Source organism: Vulpes vulpes, chromosome 2, assembly GCF_048418805.1.
Source record: "Vulpes vulpes isolate BD-2025 chromosome 2, VulVul3, whole genome shotgun sequence".
Classification (NCBI taxonomy): domain Eukaryota; kingdom Metazoa; phylum Chordata; class Mammalia; order Carnivora; family Canidae; genus Vulpes; species Vulpes vulpes.
The window spans coordinates 133,705,093-133,730,199 of NC_132781.1; the positions used below are offsets into that span (position 1 = coordinate 133,705,093).

The following is a 25,107-nucleotide window of genomic DNA, read 5'->3' on the forward strand; positions in this document are numbered from 1 at the left end:
ACAATCTCTTTTCCTTGATATGCTTTATGTACATGGCATACTACACTCATCTGATTTTTTGCTATCTCATGGGTCACTTCTTTTTAGTCTCCTTGGCTGATTTCTCCCATGTGTCCCAATCTCTTAATGTTAAAATGTCCTTGAGCCTCCTCCTTTTTCTAACTACACTGTATGAGTTAATGATCTCATCCAAACTCAGGGCTTTAAACACCATGAATATGGCAGCAATTTCCAAATTGATATCTGTAGTTCAGATTTCTTTTCTTTCTTTCTTTTTTTTTTTTTTTACAAAGTCACATATAAAATGACCTACCTACTGGAGTGCCTGTTCACTCAATAAGTGGAGCATGTGATTCATAATATCAAGGTTATGAGTTCAAGCCCCATTTGGGCCTAGAGCTTACTTTAAAAAATAAAATAAAATTAGAATGGAAATTTTTAAAAAGAAAGGAAAGAAACAAAGAAAACCTGCCCATTATCTCCAATTTATTGTCTTTTAACATCTGAAATATGACATGTTCTAAACTGAATTTGTTATCTCCCACTTACTCTAAAACCTTCCATCTACAACCTTTGATATCTCAGTTAATGACAACTCTACTCTTCCAGGTTACTTATACTAGAAACCTTGAAATCATCCTTAACATCTCTCTTTGGCTTAATAAATCCCATTGGTTCTACCTTCAGAATACATCCAGAATCTTATACTTCTTATTACTACCATAGCAACATGTCTGGTCTGAACCCCAAACCCCAAGCCCCTAGTCTGGAAAACTGCAAGATACTTTGTGATAAAATGCATCATTAGCTTCAATTCTTTAGTCCTTTGGCTATGCCTTTTTCCACCATGTGACTTTGTAGGGGAAGGAAGGAAGGAAGGAAGGAAGAAAGGAAGGAAGGAAGGAAGGAAGGAAGGAAGGAAGGAAGGAAGGAAGAAAGGAAAAATTAATTCACTTCCCTACCCTTTGATGTTGGGGATGGTTATAGGTCTTGCTTTGGCTACCAGAATTTTAAAAAAAATGACAGAGGGGACTCACATGGTAATTGTCCAATCAGGATGACTCTTGGACTTTGATATTACCAAGAGAATATACCTACCTCATATTCTCGTCCTAAAGGGAGGATGACAAACATGTGGAGCTCAGTGAGCTCAGCTGAGTCCAGCTTGAATGCTGCAGGTCCCCTGGCCAAACTCAACTACCAGAGTCAGGAGTACATGAGCAATCAGAGGTACCCAGCCAACCCACAGACAGAGGAGACAGAAATCTTCAGTGTTGTGTGCTATGGAAACTTCATGATTTTATTGCTACCAAAGAAAGAGTAGTTGGAGTTTAGCCTCCTAACAGGCCCTCTGACTTCTTCCCTTGACTTCTGAAGTAGTTATTCTATTTTTTTCTAGTTTTGTGTTACTTCTCTTTCCCATAACACATTTGCAATGTTGAAAACAAAAATACAAATACAAGCATGTACTTATTTTGACATTTAATCCATATGTCACTCCATATTTTTGGAATGTTTTGACTATAAAAACAAACCTAACCAGTAGATACAACAAACGCCAGATAACTGTTTTTTCTTCCCAATATTTAAGAGCTGTCAATAAAGGAATGCTTAAAAATCAAATGAGGATCAAAGTTGAGGCACATGTTTCTTTACATATACTAATCCATATAGTGCCTGTTGCAAAACTGAAAACAAAACCACTTTACGTGCAGTCTATTGATATCTGAATTTTACTTGTAGTAATTATCTATTCAAAGATCATAAAAAGGCCCCAGTTCACGTTGTGGTAGCCATGGACACTTTGGATGAAATTGTAAAGCCCAAATGAAAAGAGGCAAGAGATTCCTGGAGAAGAGAGAATCAAAACTCAGTGAAAATATTAAAAATGCTAGGCTGATAAAAAGAAAAACATTACAAGACCATCTGAGGATCAGACATCATTGGAATTCTTTTCAAAGAAGTCAGATCATTCTTTATTTGTGTTTGGCTCTCATAAGAAGAGGCCAAATAATCTAGTAATAGGTCATATGTATGATTACCATGTGCTGGATATGATTGAATTAGGTGTCGAGAAGTTTGTCTCTCTAGAAGATATTAAGAATAGTAAATGTCCCGAGGGAACAAAACCCATGTTAATATTTGCTGGTGATGATTTTGATGTAACAGAAGCCTACAGAAGGCTGAAAAATCTTATTGATTTCTTCAGAGGCCCCATAGTATCAAATACCCATCTGGCTGGTTTAGAGCATGTTCTGCACTTCACTGCACTGAATGGGAAGATTTACTTCTGAAGCTGTAAGTCAGTATTGAGGAAATCTCATTGCAGAACACCAAGGACTGAACTGGATGAGTTGAGGCCCTCACTGGGTCTGATTCTGAGGAGGACACACCTGGCATCAGATGATCTTTATAAATTATCTATGAAAATGCCAAAAGCCCTCAAGCCAAAAAAAAGAAAAAAGAAAAATGTCTCCCATGATACTTTTGGTACAACTTATGGAAGGATTCATATGCAGGATCAAGACCTAAACAAACTACAAACCGGGGAAATGAAGGGGTTGAAGAAGTGACCTGCAGAAAGGATAACAGAAGACCAGGAGAAAAAAATCAAAGACAATTTTAAAAAATTGATAGGATTTAGCCAATGCATCTATAATGTTATTGTAGTCTGTTTTCTTAAGAGAATTATTAGTCATCGGTCATTTCTAAGTTTCTTACAATATTTTATTGTATATTTTTATAACATGGTAATTTAGCTAAACTATGGATTATATATATTATGAACAGTAATATACTAGTATTAAGTTGAAAGTCAGCCTCTTACTTGAAAAAAAGATCATAAAAAGGTCTCAGTTTTTAAAAATAAACTTTAAATGTACATATTAACAACCAAGTAATTTTTTTTTTAATTTTATTTATTTATTCATGAAAGACACACAGAGAGAGAGAGAGAGAGAAGCAGAAACACAGGCAGAGGGAGAGGCAGGCTCTATGCAGGGAGCCCAATGTGGGACTTGATCCCAGGACTCCAGGACCACACACCCTGAGCTGAAGGCACATGCCTAACCGCTGAGCCACCCAGGCATCCCAATCAAGTGAATTTTAAAAGATGTACTCACAACTCTATTTGAAAACAAATGATCTTTCAACTTATTAAAATGTCTTCACGTGGCTAATGAAAACTCCAATGTCTAACTTCTTGGAAACTCAGACTAGACATCAGACACACATAACATGCACCAAAAAGCCTAAGGGTAATATTAATAATCAGCAAATTATAAGGATTAGTTAAAGATTAGGGGGGAAATATCATATTCATAATTAGGAATTTATAAAATGCTATCAAGATACAAGACACCGCTTCACGTTTTGGTGTTTCACCTTTTGTGTAAATATATTTGTATTTTTTCTTTAGGTGTAATATGCCAACACAAATATCAAAGACTTAACTCCAGGGTTGCTCAACTGAGTCAGGGGACATTTAAGCCAAAACTGTAATGTTTAAGGCCATCAGTAAAACTTAGAGAAAGTGTTCAGTTACTTTTCAGGGCTATCACATACTTCTGCCCTAACCGACAGAACCCACTACTTGTGATATTTAGCTATTTGTTTATGTTTTTATTTCATATTTGCCTCCTGTGGGCAAAATTAACCATTGATTATCACCCCTCGGGTCTCTTCCATGTCTCTGACCATTGTTAGAAGATTCCCTGTTTCTGCTTGCCAGAGACTGATTTTTTTTTCACCAAGAATATCTCCCTTCCAGGATTTCACCAACTATTCATTACAGGGCCTGACATAGAACCCCAAGCTAGGGAAGTTATCCAGATAAAACAGTCACGTCCAAGGGACAACTCCAGTCTGACTTTTTCTTGGAAGAGACCAAAAGTAGACGTGCAGGGTTGAGCAATCTGAATTTGTTCTTGCTGAGGAAGGCCCTGGCCTCCAGTATGGTCTGATTTATGATTATCATTTTAGTTAATGCTCAGCCACTTACATTAGAATCACCTGGAGTGCTTTGCATTAAAATGAAGATTCTTAAGAGCTACTGAAGACTTCAGAAGCAAAAATGTCTGAGTGGAGACTGAATAAGTATATATAAAAAAAGGCTTACCGGTAATTGATGCTCATAACAACCTCTCATTTAGAAGTTGTTACAATAGGGAAAACTAACTTGCTATTCAACAAGGAGAACCGGAGAGGATGGCCAAGGGAAGCTCTGTACCTGAAGAAAAATAAACCCTAAGGCATTGTCATAACTTGTAAACTAATCACAAACAGGAGCTGATGCTCTTTGCTATGGTGTGCAAAAGGAAAATAAAGAGTTTCACCAGAAATCTTCCAGCTGTGGCTAATCCCCAGGCAAACGCCTCCAGAATTACATTTATGCTTTTGTTCATGTTCCAGTAAAAATATAATCTATTTTATATGGCTTGCTATTTTCTACAGTCTTGGCTGGCTTATTCAGGCTAACATTTTTTTTTAATTGAATAATTCAAGCATCTGACATAAAATTATAAACTTACTTTGGCAACCAGCAAAAAGCAGAGACTGCATAAAATGCTTAAACATAAAAGCAATGAAGCAAATGTTACAGGGCATGGCTTTATTCCCTACCTCCAACTCCAAGTAGCTAAGCCTGTATTTGCTGATTTTTTTTTCTTTATTTCTCTTTTTGCCACATCAATAAACACTGAGTAATTTATCCAGACACTATTGTGCATCTTTGAAATCAAATTTATTTGGCTTTTGTGTGCTCCTATAAAGTTTCACCTTTAAAATGAGCAATAAGAGTTAATAATAAACAGCTATTGAACCCTGCCCAATGGGACACAGGCAGAGCTCTGGGTTGATGGCTCACTTGGCTTGTCACACTTATTTGAGGATTCATCTGAATGCCCATGACAGTGCTGTTGAGTGTGGGAAAATAGTAATGGGGTTATTCAGGCATGAACTGGATCCATTTAAGTCAGACTTCTGAAAGACACTCCCTACAAAAAGGCCTCACTAAAAAGAGGAAAAATACCCCATTATATGCCCAACACGTACATATAAAAACATATAGGCACCCATTCTATACCCCATCTATGAGACGGACTCCAATATTTTATCTCCAAAACATATAAATAAAAGATTAATACAAATATGTACATTGAAAATGCATTAAATATTTAACTCTATTTTGAAATTCAATTTTGAAATGGCCCAGCCATTGGTCTGGGAGAATCAATGGCAGAGTAACTTTGGCAGAAGAGAAAAAGATCACTGTCACCATGTGTGTGACAAGCCACTTTGCATTTCCCCATTTGCAAAATGGGAATAGTGGCCTGGACGGCAGTTTAATAACTGATAAAGTAAGATGATAAAAGTGAGAGTGGACTTGAAAAAATAACCCAACTAATTATTTTTGCCATTTTTAACATAAGATTGTATTTCTAGAAATGACTAAATTGGAGCTGCATATTTAAGACAAAATTATTTGAGATTGTGATAAGAAGGAAATAAACGTGTTATATTTTGATGGCTTATTCATCTATACCATAATCTTCAACACGTGTGCTTGTGTAAGTGTGTACTGATGTATCAACATATAGACATACATATGAAACTTTGGACATTTACAATAAATAAAATTTTATATCAATATACACATAATGAATACACATCCAAATAGTTCATGGAATTAAGAGAAAATCAAATAATCATGAGAAATGCTTGGCCTAGTCTATAAGACTGAGACTCTTAGTGAGACTACACAGTAACAATATTTTTTTTTATAAATTTATTTTTTATTGGTGTTCAATTTGCCAACATATAGAATAACACCCAGTGCTCATCCTATCAAGTGCCCACCTCAGTGCCCGTCACCCAGTCACCTCCACCCCCCGCCCACCTCCCCTTCCACCACCCCTAGTTCGTTACAACATTTTTAATACTTAATAAATCCAAACAAGGTCAAGGCAGCATTATTGACAATAGAAGGACGAAGTAGAAATAAGAGGGAAAACAAAAGGAAATTATTAACAAAAGTATAGAGTGACTTTAAACAGTAATGCCCTTCACTGTTACATGCTAAATTAAACTTTAATGTGTAAAACGGTATTTTAATATGGTTTTTTATTTTTTAGAAATACCCATTGGATTTCTTCTTTAATATATGGGGTGGAGAATTGGGCAAAAGAAGAGATATGAGGAAGAAGAGAATGAGAAAAGAGAAGAAGTTAAAAAAAAAAAAAAACAATCCCTTTTATTAGACTGATCTCTGCAAACAAATAGATACACACAAACTGATTTAAAGACTCCGAAACTCTTTTCTCCCATCAGAACTTCAACTGTCTCTTCCCACTCAGTAGAGACTCTAACCATCCTAAATTTTATTGCCTTCAGAATAGACTGTACCCCTCCTTAACTAGAGACTGTATCTTGAGCACTGACATGTTTCTAGCACATGGCACAATACCTGGCATATAGCAGGCACCCACTCACTCATTAATTCAACCAATATTTATTAAGCATCTACTGCATGGTGGGCATGTTTTAGGATCTCAAGCGGAATAAATGTCCAACAATGTTTGAGTGGCAACTAGATATTCACTACTGTCTGGAGCGTATCTAATGGTACCTCCTATTATTCCAAACAGATGAACCACTTGCAGACCAGACCACATTGCCGGCTGGACATAAACTGTTCTTGAAAAATACTCTGTGTTCATGAAATCCTGTTATCATTGCTGTGCTATAGCCATCTGCTGTTCTTCTCATCCCCCATCCCCCCTGGAAACTAAAAGCTGGTTCATGTATCCAGGTAATTATATTAAAGACTGAAGTGAATCACAGTCTAAAAGGTAGGGAATATTTTCACTCTGCTTCTCTGTATTTTAAAATAGAGCTCTTTAAAAATCACTGACATTTTTTTCCTCTATGGACTCAAGTTCAACTTTGTGCATAAATCGTTGGCCAGTTTTCAACCTATTGCCTCTCAGCTCCAACTCTACCCTTCATTATCTTCTTTTGATACTTGAGTGGTTCCGCCTTGCCAGCTGGCATGATGTTAAACTTTGTCAGTAGCGGGTAGTAGAAGGACACTGGAATAAAGTGTTTCCTTTCCTACTCCTAGTGAGTTTTGCTTCTTACTGCCCCTGTACTGTTGAGCTGAGGAGCAGAGCACACAGTGCAGCTTACCCCCAAGAGTTCAGAAGCATCCCCACAGCCAGTTTCCAAGTGACCTCCATGGGAGCCCCAGATGGCTTCACAGCAACACTTACTCAGCCAAGGCCCATGGACTTTGGAACATTTCTGGTCCCGATAACTCAGCAAGCCAGGGAACTTCACTCTCTAGTGAGCTGCAGACATATCTTCTCAACAGTCTGTACCCCAGCCTTGGAGAAAATTCCTCTCTTTCCACTCCTCAAACCCACAGCATTCTGCAGAATCCTTTTATTTCCTCTTAGTTATAAGTAGGTAGATGATAGGTAGATAGATAGAATTTTAATCATCTATATTAAAATTTCTCTGTTCAAATTATTGTGTAGTTTCTGTCTCCTGATGGGATCCTGACTGATACAGTATTACAAGTATAGCAGTGAAGCAGACTTAGTTTCTGCAGATTAAAACTAAAAAAAAAATCGTCAAAGTACCTCCATTAGAAGTAGAAATCCATTAGTAATATAGAAAGAATGCCGTTGTCATTCTTTGAATGAAAGTACTATGACCTCATTTATCCATAATTTAAAAATTAAAAATAATGGAAATGCTTTTCAAGGGTTCAGTTATTTGTTTGCACCTGAAATGTCAATAAGTCTTTCATAAACATGCTTATTCAGATGAAAGCATTTTCCTGAGTCCACTTTCAGTAAGAAAGCTCCTAAAAGGCACATACTAAACATTACATAATTTTATACTTCACACATATCTTATGTTTCTCCTCTTACATAGTAATTCAATACACTGACAAAAGTTTATTTTGTTAAATATACATATGACACAGCCATCAAAACCAACCACCGTACAACTTAAAGATCTATCATCTCATTATTGAAGGTGATAATCGTATTAAATCAAAGGGAACCACAAGAGTGCTTTACAGTAAGGTTGGACTATCTAACAAGACATTTTGTGTGTGTGGTTTATTTAATGTAATTGAAATCTATATTAATATCAGGGGATTTTGCCATCTGAATATACTATAAGCAAATGAGATTTGTAGAAAAGGCTCTTGAGTCACTTAATTACCAGGGCTTTGGCAGAAAAAGAATATCTTCACAGTGTCAATCTAAATGCAATTAATAATGTTATAAAGCCATATAGATTATCATAGGATCCTATAATATCTTCATATTTCTGTTCATGCCTTAAACAAATAGTGCCACCTTCAAAGAAGATGAAACAGACAACAACTCTGCCCATAAGGAGACAAAAAAATGAGGAAAATCTTCATATTATTTGAGCTCTATCTTAAAGATAAGCATGGGATTGTAGATGAGAAAATAAGACCCTTTGGAAAAACAACTCTGAGAAATGTGATAGGAAGGGACTGACGGATGAATGAGCAATCCGTGGTGAGGTCCTAGGTAAGGTTCTCTAACCCAAATTTGTAACATAATCAATGATCATGAAAGCAAAGAAAATAGTCTATTAGGATCTTTTGGAATCAGAGGAGGGCAACCAGGAGTAGTAGAAGCTTAAGGAAATAATGGATCCTGGAGCATAAGTAAGAATCACATGGAAATTATAAATAAAGATGAGATTCTGTGTGTGGACACAGAGATAATACCCAGAGAGGATTTCTTGATCAGAAAAAGATGGATTGACAGAGGGATAAAAGAAAAGAACAGGTTCATATAGCAAGAGATAGTTGGAGTTAAGGAGGTTGTCCACAGGGAGAATGGATCTTAGGAGTTAAAAGTCTAATTAATCAAGCAGTGCTAAGTCATTACAAGGACCCAGATGCCCTCACTTCATTTTTCCATTGCTTCAGGGGTCTGGGATGGGAGAGGTGCAGGGAACTGATGTGCCAATTATTCTATTTAACCCAATTGATCCAGCACATGATCTAAATCCATGGGGTCAGAGAAAGAAAAGGGGGTTGAGTTTAGGATTAAGCCAGAATAGCATAAATGTGATTTAGAATAGTTTATGGAAGTCTGAGAAAAAAATATCCTATAGAAGAATTAAAATAAGAGTTATACCCCTCTCTTTGGAAATTATTTTTGGTAACTTTAAATGCAGGGCCTCTAGAACAAAGATCACATCATGAAGTAAAAACACATGTGATCCTGTGGTACAGAATTTGATATTCAACTAACTAAATTTATGTCTGGTTGTTTTACAGATAACATATTTATCTCCCCAACTAGATCATATGCTGTCCAAAGAAAGGGGCCATATTTTCCTTCTCCTCCTACCCATGGCCCCTACTCATAACAGTATATGAAACATAATGAAGCAGGGAAAAGGAAATGGTCTCAGAAGGTAGAGAGTTCTTAACTCAAACCCAGGCACCCCTACTTACTAGCCATGTGACCTGAAAAAGTTACTACTCCTTTTGAAACTTCAATTTCTCCATCCAGTTGAATGCAGATAATAATAATTCTGCAAAGGGTCCCGTGAAATAAGTCCCTTGTACAGTTTCAAGCACATAATAAGTAAAAACTGATTGTTACTAGTGCTGCTACTACACACAGACTGAGCTTAATCAAGATTTTCTGTGAGTAAAATGGCTCATTATAAGCACTAGCTTTTCAATGTGATGATGTGGAAATCTTTGAGAAGTCCAGATTACCTGGTAATTTTTTGCCTCAAAATCCCAGGATGTTTCTAAATGGAGTAGTGGAATGAATTATCCTTATGGTCAAGTTGGCTGTAGAACAAGGCAGGGCAGGGACGCCTGGGTAGTTCAGCGGTTGAATGTCTGTCTTAGGCTCAGGGCATGATCCTGGGGGTTCTGGGAGGCAGTCCCCATTGGGCCCCCACAGAGTGTGCTTCTCCCTCTGCCTATGTCTCTGCCTGTGTCTAAATCAATCAATCAATCTTAAAAAAAAAAAAAAAAGAACAAGGGAGAGCACATTTTAAAGAACTTTTTAAAAAGATTTTATTTATTTATTCATGAGAGACGGATTGAAAGAGAGGCAGAGGGAGAAGCAGGCTCTCCCTGGAGCAGGGAGCCCAATGTAGGGCTCGATCCCAGGACCCCTAGATCATGACCTGAGCTGAAGGCAGATGTTTGACCAACTGAGCCACCCAGGCACCCAAGGCAGGGCAAATCTTCCAGATCACAACATCTGGAGATTCCTGGAAAGCAGCTCTGTCTCACATTGGGGTAACTTGGCCATTTCCGGGCCAGGCTGTGAGCCAGCACTGCCCTTCAAAGCAGATCAGGGAAAGGAGAGAAAATGAGTGAAAATATCAGAGAGGGAGACAAAACATGAGAGACACTTAACTTTGGGAAATGAACAAGGGGTAGTGGAAAGGGAGGTGGGCGGGGGGTTGGGGTGACTGGGTGATGGGCACTGAGTGGGGCACTTGGCAGGATGAGCACTGGGTGTTATGCTAAATGTTGGCAAATTGAACTCCAATAAAAAAAATTAAAAAAAAAATAAAACAGCAGATCAAAGCCAGTGAGTTGTTGGCCACAGCAAGGGGCCCTTCTTTCCTCACTCCAGTGCTCACTCTTCCAACCAACTTGTCTCTCTCTCCATGTTTTCCAACCATCACTTAGTCCTGCTTCCTTCCATCCTGAAATTACAAAAACTTTCCCTCAGAGAAGACATAAGCATATTTTGTAGCCCAACAGATTATTTTCAACTAAACCTCTATTTTAGGGCTGGCCCTGTCCCACCGATGATTAAAAAAAAAGGAAAATAAATCCACCATCTTAATTTTCTGGAAATTAAAGCATATGATGGATGAGTTTTTGGTTTCTTCAGCAGACAAATTGAAGCGAAAGCATTTGTTTAACTGTATTTAATAAAAAAAAACCTAAATAACAAGAAATAAAAGGAAGGGAGTTATAGAGTATGTATATTTGCACAGTTACTATGTTTTGAGTAGCTTCAGGGAATTGTATATAAATTAATCAGTACAGAGACTTGTATTAAACTGATGACAGCTGGGCTTAAAAGTTAAAAATACCTAATAAACAATAATTCTACAAAGAAGATACTTCTCTGGATACATGTCTGGATTTACTATTAAGAAACAAAAAGAAAAGAAAGAAATACACATTCCTTTGCGTACTACTTAATAATTTTCCCCGTATTACAATTACTAGAAGAACAGATTAACCTGCTTACTAAAAATATATTTCTTTAACTTGATGAAATCCCTTGTAGAAAACAAACATAATTGAACAGAATGTGGAACCTCGAAACACAAAGCAAGTTTCACCAGCAAGAGACACAGGAAGGGAAATGCTTTATTTAGCCTCCTAGTATGTAAAATCAACTGAACAGCAATAAAATCAGGGAATGTGAGTCTAGGGCCAAATCTCAACATTTTATCTAAAACTAAATCTTTTTTATTTGAGATAGAAATAGCCCACTCTTGTTGCAAATGAGGAAATACACAGTTGACTCAAAAGAAGATAGCCCTGGTACTTCGGCTCAGGTCATGATCTCAGGGTCCTAGGATTGAGCCCCCTATCGAGCTCCCTACTCAATGAGAGAATTTTCTTCTCCCTCACTCTCTGCCCCTACCCCTGCTCGTGCTCTTTCTCTCTCTCTCTCTCAAATAAATAAATAAAATGTTAAAAACAACAACAACAAAAAAATACCCAACCCTCCTAGGCAGGTTTTAACTTAGACAAGATCTTTCCATTTCTTAACACTGTTTACTTATAACTCTTCTTGGTAATTACAAATGTATGTTGCTTTTATGCAGCAGATGTGTCCTTTAAAAAAAATAAAAGCTGAATAACTTCACATTAATAAATTATAATGCAATGCCTCAAAAGGTTCCCTACTACTTAAAGAGATGTTTTTAGAATAATAATTCCTTTTGTAGAATGAAAAATAATAATAATTACCATAGATCTATCATTGGTATAAATTTCATAGTTTGGAAGGTTTTAAAGCAAGTTGCTTCAATCAGTATCGTCAATTAGTAGAACAGTTTTAAACATTCAAATATAATTGTAGCTGTGAACTATTCTTTTAAATAACTGTTATTAGGGCAGCCCAGGTGGCTCAATGGTTTAGTGCTGCGGGCAGCCCAGGGTGTGATCCTGGAGACCTGGGATTGAGTCCCATGTCAGGCTCCCTGCATGGAGCCTGCTTCTCTCTCTGCCTGTGTCTCTGCCTCTCTCTCTGTCTCTCATGAATAAAATCTTTTTAAAAAATAAATAACTATTATTATATACAAATTGAAATGTGTAGGAAAACAAAAAATAATAAAAGGAGTTTTTTAAAACATGTAAAGACAATGTACACATACACGGTATACAAACAAGCTTATTCATGGTGGACAGTCTTAAAGGGAATAGATAGGTTATAGTCACCATGATATCTGGGACTCATATATATTGCATGATTTATTTTTATTTTTATTTTTATTTTTATTTTATTTCTTTGAGAGAAAGAGAGTGAGTATGGGAAGGAGCAGAGGGAATGGGGAAAGAATTTCAAGCAGACTCTGGACTGAACACAGAGCCTGACAAAGGGCTTGATCTTATAACCCTGAGATCAGGACTTGAGTGGAAACCAAGAGTGCCATGCTCTATCAACTGAGCCACCCAGGTGTCCCTGTATACTGAATGATTAAAACAACAGTAGGGCCACTTAGTGGCCCAAGACATCCAGGGAAGATGTTTGAGATGCTCTTAGACAAACCAATCTGAGTCTAGAAAACATAAGCATCATGACTATTATAGGGGATAAAAGTGAATACGATCATTAAGTCAGTATCAAATTGGCATTAATATTTTCAATAGATCATTCAAGTCTGAAATAAAGTAAATCAAGCCAGTTTTTAAAAAATAATCAAATGAGTTATTGGCCAACCTGAGTTTTACATGTTTAAAGAACATGTTCTTTAAATAAAGTGACCATATTTTTTTTTAAATCCAAACTGGCAAACTTTGGTGTGAAAATGATCACTGAAATGATTAAAGTTAAATAATTTTTGAAATAGCTATTGATTGACTCCAAAATTTGTTTTATTGTAATGATAGCTCTATAAAATATTTTTACCCAAAAATACTTTCAAAGAAATGCTTTGTAAAACCTAAAAATAGGGGGACCTGCGTGGGTCAGTTACTGCATCTGCATTCAGCTCAGGTCATGATCCCAGGGTTCTGCTCCTTTTGGGAGCATCTCCCTGCTCAGCCAGAGTCTGCGTCTCTTCCCTCTGTGTGCTTGCTTGCTCTCTATTTCTGTTTCTCTCTCAAATAAATATAATATATAAATCTTTAAAAGCCACAAACTCAGCATCATACTGGATGCCAGGTCTTGATCTAGCCCTATGCTGTCCTGGGCTCTGGGCTCAGCAGGGAATCTGCTTCTCCCTCTCCCCCCTGCTCTCAATCTCTCTCTCAAATAAATAAGTAAAATCTTTTAAGACAACAAAATAAAAACTAAAATAGCACATTTTTTGTATAAATTAAGGTAGTATTTTAAAAATTATATTGGTTATTGGAAAGTAGCTTTGACATTCTTAGCTCATCCCTCGCCAGAGAGATAGTAGGCAGGTTGCTGAGGAGAAAGATCAAGGAAGATGGAGTAGTGAGGAAGTTGCTGGGGAGCCTTCCATTTTCCTTTTCTTCCTAAGTGAGCAGGGCTGCAAGAGAACCATTCAGAAAGCTTGCCACTTGTTACTAGGGTTTGAGATAGTTCCTGGCTCCTACCAGTAAAAGACAAAACTGTCACAACATGGCTAATTACCACATGTGACAGCAGAAGTGTGTGCCAGGCATGTTAGGAAAGGACTGTGCTTCCCAAGTTTGGAAAGCCAAGAAGTATTGATTTTCTGTCAACAAAGGGAACCCACAGAAGTTATGCAGTAAAGGAGCCCATGTACGAGCAAGAATCCACTAGTGGCAAAACCACTAAGGTGCCCCCACGGCAACACTGCCATTGTTGCTGGATATCTGCCATAGGCCAGGCAATAACATCTGATTATTACCTCTAAAGATCACCCCTGGGGCCTCCTCTGAGAGGGGGCAAGAACCAGCACCTACAAAGAAGATTGGCGATAAAGCATGAAAAATAATCTATCATCCCTCAAATTCACTATCAGTTTGGGAACCTGAGTCAGGGCAGAAGTAAAGAACTGAAGAATAATTTTTAATTGCAAAATATTGAAGTTTTGCTAATAAACTTGACTGGACTATACAGTGTCTAAAAGTGAACAGAAAATCCATTGAATCTGCCCAAGATTTCCCTGAGTAGCTGGGAAGAACAATTCTGCACATAATGGATTTCAGGATTAAAGAAACAGTGCTAAGATAACAATAACACAGTTGTGTTTATCTTGTTCTAGACTCATTTATGCTAAATGATAGTCATAGTCAGTTACATATCAGTGTTGCTGCCATAATAAAAAGTTATGAAATGACTGGGTTTTTTCCCCTCAAAATATTTGTTTAAGATCACCATTTCTCAGATTGGGGCACCGGTACTCCCAGGAGAGGTAGAGTATTCTGAAAGAACAAAACCACAAGATTATGACTTTAAAGCAAATGAATGGTCCATTCTAACCTCTGAAGGGTTAGAATAGATTAGAAAAGCAGCTCCGTGTGTACTGGGGGCCAAGATGGTGATAGAAGGAATGGTTGTGAATAAGACCAGAGAAGCTCTTCCATGAAGCCCACCTGGCTAAAAAAAAAAACGTTACCAGTTGTTTGGAAGAAAATATTTGGAAATTTAACATCAGAACTACACTACATATTATTACATGCCATGGTATCTAGAAATATGTCATTTTGTAAACTATTACCCAATGCTGATTGTTTAGGTTTTTTTTCAGTCACTTTTATCAGATCCTTTTGTTGTCTATATAAAGTTGCAAACTGGAGAACTCCTTTGAATACCTTGATAAATACACAAATGATATTGAAGTCAAGATTCTAATGCCTATTGGTGGCAACGCAGATACAGTGCAACTCCTGCAAATGGCTTCTAGAAATATACCATCTAAAAGACCTAACCAGGGAGAGGGGAGACTCTGGTCAAGCCCTTGCTATACATTTTGACTTTATGTCATGTTTCAAACCTTTGACAATAATAGTCAAAATGTCACAATTTGAATACACAGTCCAGCTCCAAAGCATGATAAACATATCTGAGCCAGAAACAGAATCCAAGGTTGAAGGCCCAGAGCAACAGGCCTATGGCAGCTGGGATGTGGAAACGGCGTGTGGTGGTCATGAGTTCTTTGCTATAAGACAGCAGATAACTGGAGAGCAAGGAGCTCTAAATGAGACAAGGAGCCCTTTTTCTTTCACTGCTACCAAAATTCTCTGTTGTCTTCATCTTTTAATAGTTTGATTATGACGTACATAGGTGTGCATTTGAGTTTCCTTTTCTTGACTTTTGTTGGATTTCTTGGACGTGCAGACTGATATTCTTAAATTTGGCAAGTTTGTGTCATGAGTTCCTTACATATTCTTTCTACCTCTTGCTCTCCTGACCTCTGGAATTGCCCTAATACGTGTGTTGATATGTTTTGTGATATTCTACAAGTTTCTGAGACCCTCTTCATTTTTCTTCATTCTATTTCTCCCATTGGATAATCTCAACTGATGGTCTTCAAGTTTGCTAACTCTTTCTTCAGCAAGTTCAAAGCTTCTGTTGAGTCCCCTTGACAACAGGAAATTTTTCGTTTCACATATTGTCATTTTCAACTCCAGCTTGTCTATTTAGTTTTTTTCTAATCTATCATTTTGATATTTTCTATTTAATGAGATGTCTTTTCCTTATTTTTCTTTACTTTTACTAGGCATGATTTCTTCTTTAGTTCTCTGAGCATGTTTTTAACAGATACTTTAAGGTTTTATCCAAGAAGTTCCACATCTGGGCTTCCTTAGGAGAAGTTTCTATTAATTGCATTGTTGTTGTTGCTTCTTGTTTATGGGCCTCATTTCCCTGTGAGTGTCTCATAATCTTTACTGAAAGGTGGACATTTGAAATAATATAATGTAGAAACTCTAGGAATCAGAGTCCATCATTCCCCAGGGTTTGTTGTTTCTGTTGTTTGTATTTGTTTAGCAACTTCCCTGAATTATTTCTGTAAAGTCTATACTCTTTGTCATGTACAGCCATGTACAGCCAATGATATTTCTGTTCAGACCTTTGAGAATCTTGGGAATTGGTTTAACACAAATCATGAGCAGTCTCAGAACTCCCTGAATGTGTCTCCCCTATTCATTTTCTCTAAACCCAAGAACTTCTTCTCTATTGATCAAAAATTCTCAAGTAACTCTGAAAATGCTCCTACTGCTCCCATTCTGCAAGTAGACAGAATACAGTCTTTGAAAAAATATGGTTGGAAGTTTGCTACTGGGTCCGAGAGAAATTATTCCATAGAGGTATACCTCTGAAAGTTGAAAATAAGCCATCAATGACTGTGATTTCAGTTGTCACCACTGCCTTTCTCCTCAATAGGGAAAATAGTAGGTTTGCAACATGGAGTTCCTAGGTCTTTCTGTGATAAAGGCAAAAAAAAGTCTGATCCTTTAGTGTTAACAGTCTCCCAAATTGATCCCCTGCAGAGTAGTTAATTTTACTTCTTCACCTTTCCACAGGCAGCGCCAAGCTACAAATAGGCATCCACTTTCTAACCAAGTTATAATTTATGGAGACTAGGGCTGGATTGACCCATATAAACATCCCTTTATCTGAAGATCATTTCACATTCCATAACTTATACCCTGGTACCATATTCAGTGCTATAGAGATGGGTCATCTGATCCCCGACATCTCCTGATGTATTTGCCTGAGGCCCCTGAATGCAGGTGCAAGTGACTTGTAGGCAAATGTCAAAGCATCCTTGTGGTTATGTTGGTATAATCATTAGGAATATTTGGCATACTTATTCCCCTGGTGACTTGTCGGTCATAACCCTGAAGTCCTGAGTGTGTGCTACTCATAAATCTCTTCCTAATTTTCTTGAACTTAGAATGTTTTTTTCTTGAAAGAGAGAAATGGTATCTGGGGAGAAGGGGAGGACAGATGCACTGCAGTTCTGAACTATCATCTTGTTTCTTCTCATAGACAAAAAAAGTTTTCCACAGCCCTTTAAATTCCTAAGCACACTGGACACTCTCAAATATGCTTTTCTGTATGCTAGTTGGAAACCAAACAAACTTAGAACCATGCTGACTCTTCAATTTACTTTGCCCAGTTTAATTCCAGTAATTCTTGAATAGGACCCAATCATGCTGGCTGAGGATCAACTCTGACATTCAGTAGCTTCTCTGTAAACCAGAGAAAATGCTTCTATTCTTAGTCTACCATTTCGGAGAATCATGACTACAGTTTGAGCTATTTTTACTGAGTCAAAGATTCACTAAATCTAAAGGGAATTCCTAATATCAGATGAAACACACACAAAAAATTTAACTGCTTAAATAAGACTCTACAATAAAAGAATCTTTACCACACAAAGGGGTCTGAATACCTAGATTATGCAGAGAAAAGTATTACCAAAAAAACTTTTGGTTACCTATAATGACTGTTATCCAATCCTTGCAACAAATATTAAATGAGTACATGAGTCTTATGTGCAAGGTATTATGTTGGGAGTTATGAGAAATAGAAGAATGCAATAAAAAAAAAATAGCCCGTGTTCTTAAAGAGTTTCCAGTCTCAGTGAAGATACATGAATCCTTCATTAATGCCTGTAGCACAAGGGGCCATTACCTTAAAAGTATGAGAAATTAATTGCTTTGAAAGCACAGAGAGAAGGATCATTCCTGGCTAGGGAAATACAAAGGCACAGTACAGTCAAGCAGATGGCATTTGAGTTGGATAACCATGATGAATGGAGGTTGAAAGGAAGTCTCTAACAACAACAAGAATAACAACAAAAACATACTTAGATAGATATACAGATATATAGCTCTTTTAGAAAAACAGACTGTCACAGAAAGTCTAGAGATGGTAAGAGTAATACCAAAGAAATGGAGTATAATACTCATATAGGCAGTGTGAGGTACAGGTTTCATTCAGATGTTAAGGAACATTCATTGATCCATTTGATACTAATTAGCAGCTCTTAAATACCAGGCATCATAATCATACTTGATACAGAAACAAAAGAAAGAAAGAAAAAAGAAAAGAAAAGAAAAGAAGAAAATAAGACATGGCTTCACCTGGGGAAAGCTGATAAACCAGAAGGAAAACATAGGTATTGAACAAAGATGATGGGGGAATGGACAGGACTGGCAGAGAAGGACACCCTTGGGGTTGGGGAGTTGCTATTTGGAGCCAGACCTGAGGAACATGTAGTAACAGAAAGAAGGAGGAGAGCAAGGTGGAACACACCAGGCTGAGAGAACTGCCTGCGGAAAGACCCAGAGCTAAAGTAGAACTTGGGACCTAAAATAAGACTGAAGGTCACAGAGACTCGCTATTGGAAGTAGAATGAAATAAATTACCAGGTAAGCAGAAGCACATGTGAATCATCACTCTCGATTAACCTATTCATGATGGAATAACTTGCATACTCAGATGTCTACATATAGATTTTGCTTTTGTTCACGTTTATTTTTTCCCTTCTGATTCCTAGTTGATTAACAATGCCCATATTTTTATGGCTTATAACTTTTTAAGAATGCTATAATATTAGGAAGCTGCTTCATATAAAACTTTGGTCAAAAAAAAAAAACTTTGGTCACTTGGCATCTGATTTTTTAAAACAATTAAACAAGAAATCTATCTTACCTTTAAAAATGCTAAGAGAGAGGACATGAGAGAATCTGGCTTAGCTGAAGTATTGTCTCAGAAAACAAAGATGTGAATATTCTAGAGAAATTAAAATGGATAAAAATCTCCAGCTGTGATGTTCATTATGGGGGAAAGGTGATGGTGATCTGGATCAAAATTTGAAATAAGCTTAAGGCAAAACCTTGATCTATCATTCAATGATCATTCTCAAAATATTATTGAGTATACCTATTTTTTGACTGAGTACTAAGCCAGACACCAGAGACACAATAATCTTTCAAGAAGGAAAACAAAACCAAACAGGGCGCTTCTCTTAATGGAGCCTACTGTGTCATGGAGAGGACAGATACACACAAAACACGTATAAAAACAAATGTAAAACTGATAACTGCACAAAGTGCCATGAAGAAGCAGCACATAGGGATAAAAATGCATTTAAGAAGGGTATTGGATATAGTCAGAGAGATTAAGGAAGGCTTTCTTGAGGCAGGCATAATAGACTTCAGAAGTAAATGATGAGAACGATATACCTAGGCATTGAGGAGAAGCAGCAGCATCTGAGACAGAGTGGGCAGGAAGTACAAAGGCTCTGTCAGGATCACACATGACAAATGCTTAGGCCTAAAGAAAACCGGAAATAAGCCAGGAATGGACAGGAGTAAACCAGATAGAAAGTACACAGTCAAGACAAGAAATAATGGTGATTTGAACTAGGGTATTGGTGGAATCACGATGGAGAGAAGCAGTCAGATTAGTGATTGTTCTTTCCAATCAAGACCTTTAACTGTGAACTGTCTCTGTCTTCTCAGCATTTCCTTAAGATACTAAGTAAACCGTGGCTAATTGTGGAGAAGGTCATGACACTAAAACAAAATCCAGGGCAGCCCAGTCTTCATGAAGAAAATGGAGATAAGCGAAGTTATTATTGACGGGGTGAGGGACAAGTCATAAAGAGCTAGATGAACCATTTTTAAGACATCTGTATTGTATTTTAAGGGCAATGGAGAGCCAACACAGAAAGTTAAGCAGAAAAAAAACCGCATAATCAAATTTCATCTTTTAATAAGTACATGCGTGTTTATGCTAAACATAAGGAACTACTGAAGGGTTTCCAGCATAACATATTTCTAAGAAAATTAATCTGACAATAATATGATGGTCTGGAGTTGCATATGGAGAAGAATCTAGTCACAAGAGAAACAACTGAAAAGCTATCTTGATGGTCTGGGAGTGAGGTGATTAAGTGACAGAAATTGAGTAGTGACAATGACAACTTTTTTTTTTTTTTAAGAATAAGGGAAGAAGATTCAGGAGACAGATCATTAATTTTTCTTCAGAAGCTTATACAACTGTTTGTCACAGTGTCTGAATCAATGTGCTAAAATATGATCCTGAAGCCTGAGAAAGATCAACAGAATTTATTTAAATTAAATATACATATTTTCTGTAACTACATCAATTTGTCACTGCGAGACCAAGAATGTGTAATACATTTGGTATCTCCATTTTTATTTTAAAATGAACACACTGATATTGCTTGGGTGGGCGGTTTACCTAAATTGAGTTGTGGGTGTGCTTTAGATTCCTGTGGATTCAGCACATCTCTTCTATGCCAGAGAAGTAGGAGTCTCTAATTCAGGAGCAAGGACACTTGGTGAAACTGCCTTATAGAAAGGACAGCTTCTCGAAGGGAGCCCTGGAGCAAGTGTCAAGTGCCTCAGAGCCTGTAAAAGGGCTTTTCATCACAATCCGCCTTTAGAAGACTTCCACTGAGCACTGAGCTGTATCACTGCTAGAGTCAAGCGATGCATCTAAAATTTGAGATAAATGAGAGTCCTTTTGACTTTCAGTTTTGGAAATGAGGACTTCCCTGAGCCCTACAAGAGCAGCAGAAAATCTTAGGAAGACCTTCTGGCAGCCCTCTCCTGTGCTTAGCCTCCTAGACATGGGACAGAGGAGGTCACAACCCTACGGTTTTAGGTGAGCTTAAGATGTTTTTTTCCCCACAGCCAGGGTCTCCTGAGAGCCATGATGTAACTCTACAGTGCTGTCCTAAGAGTCTAGGAACAAGCCCTTGACAAAGGTTCTTTTAGAAGTCCAGTGCTTGATAGAATATCCCAGCAGGCCACAAGTGGCCTGCTGCTCCTATTTTCCCATCCACTGTTCCACATCAAACAAGGATTTGCCTAAGAAGATTACCTTGGTGGGATTTCTCTTTGTTAGATATTTTTAAAATCTTCTTTATAGAAATAACAAAATTATATTTAGGTGGGGAAAATTGCTACTCCACGGGTTCAGTAACTGCTATATACTTACAACATTTTAATACCATAGGAACTCACCACCAGAATCATGGGGAATTCATTTCCAGTGGAGAGCTAGATGAATTTCCTTTGCACTGCTTCTTCGCTAAATTGTCAAATAGAAAAACATTTGAGACTTAAGTTGCTATAGGTCTCATTCTAAAACAAGGAAGAAGTTTGAGATGTCCAGAAAGGAGACAAATCTTTACTAAGGATTACCCTTGCAGAGAAAAAAATGTGGTTTTTCCAGTCAAGAAACAGTAAAATCTGCGTTAAAATCTGAGCAAGTGCTTTGTTTTTTTTTTTACTGATATTCTAATATAAAATCTAGTTAAAATCATTTTTAAAATAGTAAGCATACCAAATGTGTAGTCTTTGTAGTATTAAATATACTCTATGAAAATATGCTTTCAGAGATATGTAATTAAAAATGGAGTAATTAACATTCATTGCAACTTCTCCAGGCACAACTTGTTTTAACAAGACTTTGTATTTTTGTAGTGAGTACTACTCCCAGAAGATAGAATCTACTCAGAAATTCTCTGAGCCAGACCTTATATTATCCCCTTTTTAATAAAAAAAAATGTTTTTTTCACCATCTCTGATGATTCCCCCGATGAAATTAACTTAAAAAATTAACTTATTTCTAATTTTACAATATAAGTGCATACAAACCAGAATTCAATACACATGACTCCGCATTATTTAAATTTAACTGCTTCTAAAATACGTCAATGTCAACGTGATTGATAACTACACAAGATGAGAGTGACAGAAATATTAAAGTCTCCACGCGAGCAACAAACCAAAAGGTAACTTCTAATTTGTCACAAAATGATTAAAAGCTCATTCACAATAGACCTGTCCTTAATGTGATTGAATGAAATTAGCTTCACCTTCTCTATACAGGGAATTGCTTGTGCTTTTCTTATGCACTAATTCCAATTAGAATAACCACCCTCAGATTCCATTCGTCCAATAGCTTCCCCTTGATTGTAGTCATAAAATATTTACCCTTTGATTAAATAGCTATGGCATCTTCTAGCTGTTACAATCCTAATTTAAAGGGGAAATACATCAAAACTGTTCCAAAACATTGAACATTTTGTATTTACATTCCTGACAAAGGGGATGTGGGAAAGAAAATTTTACAGTGTTTTATAATGTGCTAACTAAAAACAGAACCGCGTAGTCAAAGGAAATTACAATGAAAGAAAACCTGAACATATTATTCTCCCAAAGGGGGAACAGAAATTATATTTTTGGATGACTTCGGCTTCTTCTTTTGTCAGGTAATAACTAAAAACTTGACAGGAATAATGAGCTTTTGTTAGGTTTTGTGTTAATTTTAATAGGATGATCAAATAAGAATTGTTATTCCCGATACTCAAGGAAAAATAAAGCTTCTCCATGGCCATAGTACTGCTCGAATATATAGCTCAGGTGGGGACTTCAAATGGCATTGATGCCAACTGCCCCAGAAGTACCAAGTGTTGAGAAAAATCTATCCTAAATCACCTTTCTATGCCCATGGGTGAGGAAACTCATGTCATGATAAATAGCCCAATGGACCACTCATTTATTTATCCACCCAAGCATTCATTCACTCAAAAAGCAATTCTCTAAGGCCTTACATCCAGGAACAGGCACTGGGACATCACAGTGGTAACTGGGATAGAGTCCCTGCCCTCTAGGTCTGTAGGGGGAGGCAGACTTGGGGAAGAACAGTAAGGATATATTGTGAAAAGTAGGTAGGCACGGAGTGTTGTAGGAGCACAGAATCATTTACTCTCTGAGAACCTGAGACAACAAATTGAGCTGTCTTGAAGAATTCCCTCTTGCTTCTTAGCCTCTCAAAAATATGTATATACATACATACATATGTGCATATATGTGGCCTACAGGAGGTAAGCAAATAATTTAAAAGAGTAAGCCTCTGTTCCTACCTGAAGGAACATTGACACTCTACTCTGTGAACTGTGACCTTGCAGGAATGACAGCCCAGCAATACCACACCTCCCAGTTTTCTGGAATAAACCTGAAATCCAAATTTTTACATGCTGGTAACCGATCAATATTTCTTAAAGCCTTGTATCGGGTGAAGGAAGTACCCATAGGCCTGATCAGCCCACTGGTCACTGTTTTGCAGCCTCTGGTTTTTCCCATCTGAATTACAGCACCCTCAAGTGACATAAGGGTAAGGGCTCCCTACGGTGTGTTTTGTAGACTGTTCCTGTCACAACAATCCTGAGCTATTATATTAAAACAAGTTACTCATTTAGGCGGTCTTCCTACAGACAAGCCAAGATGCTCCAGCAATGTGGCTTTTCCAAATACATGGCCCAACGGGAAGAGAGTAGGATTCTTTTTCAGGAGGCTTTTACTCCCAAACTGAGTACTATTTCATTAAAAATATATCTCTTTTGTTTCACATGGCACCAAGATTGAAGGTAACTCCCAAAGCTGAGCAATTCACTCCTTTTAAAGCTACAGATGAGGCCCCCTGGGAGCTATTGATGGAAGCAGCAAGCCAGGTCCTTCTCAGTACCATGCAGCCACCTGATTCACGTTGCTTCTCCATGAAGGCCAGCCTCTTTGGAAACTTAGGAACGACTCTAACTCAAGAAGAAGGAAGAAACGAACCATTTATGGACAATACAGCCTCAGAGGAACAGCGTTACTTGAATTTTCACCATTATAAGCAAAGCAGATGGGCGCAAATCCAGAACTGAGACGCTGGTAAGTGCTCAGCTGTATCAAGGGCCACGGTTTTGCTGCGCCAACCTTACTGTGATTATTAAATTTTGAGTCTTTAGAGAGGCAACGTAAGGGAAAAAGAAAAGCATAAAATTGGTGTAACATCAAACGAAGCACAATTCTAAGGCAGTTTTCGCATAATGTGTGAACATCCCACTCACACAGATGTCACTGAAAGGAACCAGTCATGGTGGAACTGGCTTCTGCAGAAATCCATATGACCACTTAGAAACAAGACTGTATTAACGCAGAAAACAATTTCAGATCCAGCTATCACGTTCTGGAAAGCTGTGAATATATTCATCACAGCTGGTGCTTGACAATTATTCTGTTTGCTCCTCCCATTAAAACTCAGGGTTTGCATTTCAAGAGCTCTTTGCAAATAATAATCATCTCATTGTAGCCTATGATACTGTCTGATTTCTGACTATGATCCCTGGAAACAAAAGTGAAGTGTGTCCCTCCAGGAATGACTAAGGACTTGGTAGACACGCAATATGCGCTAGTTTTGGCAGTAGTGTGGGCAAGGAGTCACTCTTTGCTTACTATTAGGGTAACTCTACGCTGATGGAAAGTTCAGGAAAGATAAGGTGACAGTGTGGATCACAAAACTTTTAAATCTAGTCTTTTAACACAAGTCCATGTCTAGAAATTTCTCCTGCATAAATGATTGAATTAATTATTTATTATAGCTAATAATAGAAAGCCAATTCTCATCGATAATGCATCAGTTAAGTAAATCATGGTACATCCATCCACACACGATAGTACGTCCCTGCAATGAGGTAGGTCCTTAAATGTTATAGTGTGAAGAGCCTACGATACATTGTAAGATGCCCATAATATACTATAAAATGAACATAGTAGCTTGCAGAACCGTGAGTGTGTGTGTGTGTGTGTGTGTACACATTTTCAGGAGGGAAAAACAAGAAGTGGAGAATTTTCATTCTCCTTTACTTAGGGACATTTAAATTTTGTAAAGCAAACATAACCAGTTTATCAAATGTGCTAAAATTGATGATACTATAATAAAACAGTAGTACCATTTTTCTCCTATCACTTCCTTCAGATATGACCTGTGGGGATTTTCCTCTCCATCTTCCAGTGATATTTAGGATGGACCCTCAATCTGTCTTTCTTGTCACTCGGGCATGTAATGATTTTTG

At 37.5% G+C, this 25,107-nt stretch overlaps 1 pseudogene; it reads left to right on the top strand.

Annotated features, from left to right (window-relative positions):
• The first annotated feature begins 1,795 nt into the window (after window positions 1-1,795).
• LOC112908159 (ribosome production factor 2 homolog pseudogene) lies at window positions 1,796-23,354 on the top strand (annotated as a pseudogene).
• The last annotated feature ends 1,753 nt before the right edge of the window (window positions 23,355-25,107 follow it).